The sequence below is a fragment of the Nannospalax galili genome, unplaced genomic scaffold, assembly GCF_000622305.1.
Source record: "Nannospalax galili isolate Female #2095 unplaced genomic scaffold, S.galili_v1.0 scaffold713, whole genome shotgun sequence".
Lineage (NCBI taxonomy): Eukaryota > Metazoa > Chordata > Mammalia > Rodentia > Spalacidae > Nannospalax > Nannospalax galili.
The window spans coordinates 1651872-1656951 of NW_008333780.1; the positions used below are offsets into that span (position 1 = coordinate 1651872).

General features: G+C 38.3%; 1 protein-coding gene across 9 annotated transcripts in view; it reads right to left on the reverse strand.

Moving 5' to 3' along the window:
- Positions 1-5080, reverse strand: part of Osbpl9 (oxysterol binding protein like 9) — a 176597-nt gene that overhangs the window by 31592 nt on the left and 139925 nt on the right. The gene's annotated exons all lie outside the window — the stretch shown is intronic.

Here is a 5080-nt window from a genome sequence, read left to right on the forward strand (position 1 = left end):
GACTTTCTAGACATACACAGGCGCCAAGGTTCCAAGTACAACCAATTATGACTAGTAACAATCAGATACATACAGACTAGAGATGCATGCGCCAACATCTCAGTGTTAGTAGCAAAAACAATGAGTCTTTCTGCAAGGAACAATATATTCTAAAATGAAATGGAGATCTTTTTTAAAGGTTAAAAACTCATCCAATTTTATGTCTTGCAGGGCTTATATACTGAGTTCAATAATATATAACTATATTAATTCAACTGTGAACCTAGAAACTTGCACCCACTTGTGAAAGCGATGTACTATTGCTTTGGAGTGTGTTACTAAATATGTTAAAAGCTGTAATGAAAAGCTTCTAATCATGTAGTTACTAAAATTTTTTTAAATATAATGATTAAAAATATAATAATTCAAAGCATAAAAATGTGCTCCTTAAATTAGTGCTCCTTAATTAGTAGATATGAAAAACATCATTGAAATCTACCTGATGACTTTATATCCATGCTCAGATGCCAAGGAGCTCAGAAAGTAACTGACTGTGACTAGTAATAATCTGATATATAGAGATTAGAAACGCATGTGCAAACATCTTAATGTCAATTGTATTAAAAATGAAGTTTTCTGTATGAAACTGTATTTTAAAAATGAAATGGAGATCTTTTTTAAAGGTTAAAACTTCATTTAATTTTATGTCTTTTAGGGTTTATACTGAGTACAATATTGTATAACTGTAATAATTCAACCTAAAAATGTACAGCCGATTTTGTAAGAGATGCATCCTAGCTCAGAAAATTGTTATTGAATATGTCAATGCTGATGTAATGAAATGCTTCTAAGTTTGTGGTTATTAAATAAATAATTGAAAAAAAACAAAAAACAACAAAAAAATCATCAAATCTGGCCTCCTAAATGACTTAAACACAAGAATTCTAATTCTTGTTTACAGCCTAGTTACCACGATTAACTGAAACAATAAAAGGATGCTTAACCCTTAATAATCAAATACCTAGTAAAGTGAGGAGGGGATGTATTCAAGCAGAGCTTGCAATTCTGATCTCTTGGACTCTTTTAGCCTCCCATTCTCTCTGGGACTCAGTTTTCTCAGTGGGGGAAAACAAAAAAGGAAAAAGAAATGAAACAGGCCTGGGTATACAGTTTCTAGTAGCTTTGTATTACAGTTCTACTTCTGGATTTGGAATAAGGTTCTAATAACTGACTATGTGCCTTTTCTTAAGATAAATTCCTTATTACACGGTGCTTTTCTCCAAAAGCCTCTTAAGTGACCAGGGACACAGCTCAGCAGTAGAGCACTTGCCTAGAATGTCTGAGGCCCTGGTCGTAATCCAAAGAACTGCAAAAACAAAACAAACCAAGGCAAAAGTCCATCCCATCACTAAATACTTTGACTCACAAGAATGAGAACATAATAGCTTATTCTCATTGAAGAAACTAAAAAATAAATAACCTTAGAATCAGGGACCAGAATTCTACTTTTTGGATATAAACTTTTTTCTTTCAGATGAACTATTCCAATACTAGGCTTGTCAAATAAAACAAATTTTAAAAAGTCTTTAAAGTTCTTTGCATTATTAAAAATTTTTGAGAAGTTAGTCTAACCTTAATGGCATGGGCCTGTAATTATAGCTACTTGGAAAACTGAGGCAGAGAATCCCAAGTTCATGGTCTACGTGGCCTACAGAATGAGAATGAGTTCAAGGACAATCTGGGCAACTTAGTTAAGATCCTGCTCAAAATAAAATAGGTAAAAATGAAGCCGGGCGTGGTGATGTACACCTTTGGCCCCAGCGCTCAGGAGGCAAAAGCAGGTAGATCTCTGTAAGTTCCTGCCCAGCCTGGTCTAAACAGTGAGCTCCAGGACAGCTGGGGGTGCATGGAGACCCTGTCTCAAAAAGACCCGAAAAAAAAAAGTAAAAATGATGGCTGGGGAATACAGCTCAATGCTAGGTACTTGCCTAGCATGTATGAGGCCCTATGTTTTATTGTCAGTACCACAAAAATAAACGAATTTTAAAAATATGAGAAGTTGGGGCTTGAGAGATGGCTCAGCAGTTAATAGCACTGACTGCTCTTGCAGAAAACCCAGGTTCAAATCCCAGCACCCTCATGGCAGCTAACAATCGTACATAACTCCAGTTCCAGGGGATCCGATGCTCTCTTCCCTCCTCCATGGGCAATGCACACACAGGTGCACTTACATAATGCAGACATAATGCTCATACACATTAAAATAAAAATAAATCCAAATAAAATTTAAAAACATAGGAGAAATTGGTGTTCTGGACTGACTCCAGCACTAGATCTCAACAGACCAGAGCCAACCAGAATGAAGTCACTCAGGCTAAATACTACACGATCAAAGCGAAACACCAAGCTGGAAGTCACAGAATCCAAACGAAAACTGTAAGGAAATAGGTGGATTCCAAAACAGGTCAATTTTTCCAGATCATAGGAAACTCCATCTGTCCTGAATCTGCTTTGGCCAAGATTACAAGAAAATTAATCTGATGTTAACTAATCAGCTTTTTTTCTACTATTCCATTTCCACGGAACAGTACAAACCCGCTTTACTTCTGACATTGTCCAGCAGAGCTTATCCTATAGATGAGGCTCCAGTCCAGGAGTCACAGATGAAAACTAATTAGAGCTATAACTAAGTTTGTTGTAGTTTGGTCTTTTTGACAGCACGCATATATATATGTACACATACACACATACATACATATATGTGTGTATATATATATATAATACAATCTTTCCTTGTTTTGATAGAAAAATAACTGTTGTATGCTTATCTACAGTCACTAGTCAATTTCAGCCAAAATATTACATTCCACAACTTGCTTTAAAAATGATACGTAGAGCTTGTACAATCTTCAGTCTTAATCTGTTTAGACATTAATGAAGCCCACATCAAAACAATACATAATAAATTACACATAAATATGTATAGGTAGCATTTATTGAATATTATGGGTTCACTCTGTACCTTACAACAACAGTTATAAATAAAACCTCCAGCCTTCTTTATATATGAAAATATTAAGACTCAGCAAGGTTAAGTAGCTTGCTCAAGGTCACAGGGGGTGAGTAGCAAGGCTATTACACAAGCCCACACAGTCTAGTCCTCAGGCCTACCTTCAGGAACAGCTCCTTTCTTCAAAATGATACTCTTATTCAAAAGTGCTATAGTTCCACAGCAAATTATTCAAGTATTTGTTTTCTACAAGTGTAAAAATGTCAAATATGAAGGGGCTAGAGGGATGGCTCAGCGGTTAAGAACACTGGTTGTTCTTGCAGAAGACCCAGGTTCGAGTTCCAGCACCCACATGGCAGCTAACAACTGTCTGTAACTCCAGTCCCAGGGGATCCAACAGCCTCTTCTGACCTCTGTGGGCATTGCATGACACAGGTGTTAATACCTACATGCAGGCAATACACACATACACATAAAATAATAATAGCCGGGCATGGTGGCGCACGTCTTTAATCCCAGCACTTGGGAGGCAGAGGCAGGTGGATCTTTGTGAGTTCAAGGCCAGCCTGGTCTACATAGTGAGTTCCAGGACAGCTGGGGCTACAGGGAGACCCTGCTTCAAAAAAATTTAAAAAAAAAAAAAAAAAAAGAAAGGCAAGTATGAACCTTCCCCATGTTCCTAAATTGTAAGTGATCAAATATTTATGGTATGCTTTATAAAACCCTATTTTTTAATACGTAATGAGGGAAAAAGATAAAAATAACTGCCAACATGAGTTTCTTAGGCTTCACCCTCAGGGACAGAAATATGCTAGACAATAAACACATACGCTTTTCCCACATGGCTTACAATCTTCAAAGCTATCTCAGGAATAGATATATTACATTATATCGTGTTTATGCTATATAGTTATATTAAAATTGTATCATCAGGGTTACATTTTGAACAAAGAGAATTCCAATGTATTTAATTCATATTTTAAAAATGATTCCTAGGGCTGGGCATGGTGGCATGTCTTTCATTCCAGCACTTGGAAAACAGAGGCAGGTAGATCTCTGTGAGACTGAGGCCAGCCTGGTCTACATAGCGAGTTTTAGGCCGGCTGGGGCTTCAGGAGACCCTGTCTCAAAAAACAACACAAAACAAAAAAAATCTATACCTGCTTTCTTAAAAAAGATTTAAACAAGCTGGGTGTGATGGCACGCGCACGCCTTTAATCCCAGCACTTGGGAGGCAGAAGCAGGTGGATCTTTGTGAGTTCAAGGCCAGTCTGGTCTACATAGAGTTCCAGGCCAGCTGGGGCTACAGGGAGTCCCTGTCTCAAAATGACCAAAATAAAATTTAAAAAAAAAAAAAATTTAAACAACATATATATTCAACTTGTTTCCCACTTCTACTTTAAAGCAAACGTAAAGACAACAAGCTCATTCTTCACAGGTATATCATGAAATGTTCTTAAAGATTTACATAATGGTTGTTTCTAGACCTCAGACAAACTGGCATTTGTAAAAATTTCAGGTCAAATATATGGAAACTGGTTATTGTTTCAAAAACAGTTCTCTCCCCTCCCCTCCTCTCCCCTTCCCACCCCCCGCCCCCTCTCTCAGCCCAGGCTGGCCTCAAACTCACTATGTATTTGAAGATAGTCTTGAATTTCTGGTGCTCCTACCTACCTTTCTTTACCTCTGAGTGCTGGGATTACAGGGCTCACCACCACGTCTAGTTTATGCAGTGCTGGGGGATGAGACCAGGGCTTGGTGCATGCTAGGCAAGTACTCTACTCTACCAAGTGATCACCATCCCCAGCTCTGCTTTAGTAATACTCTCAGTTAACTCTAAAACTGCAGATCTTTAAGCCGGGCGTGGTGGTACATACCTTTAGTCCCAGCACTCTGGAGGCAGAGGCAGGCAGATCGCTGTAAGTTCAAGGCCAGCCTGGTCTACATAGTGAGTTCCAGGACAGCTGGGGCTACAGGGAGACCCTGTCTCAAAAAGACAAAGACAAAACAAAACAAAGCCCTACAGATCTTTGTGTGTATGGGGGAGAGAGAGACAGAGAGAGAGAGAGAGAGAGAGAGAGAGAGAGAGAG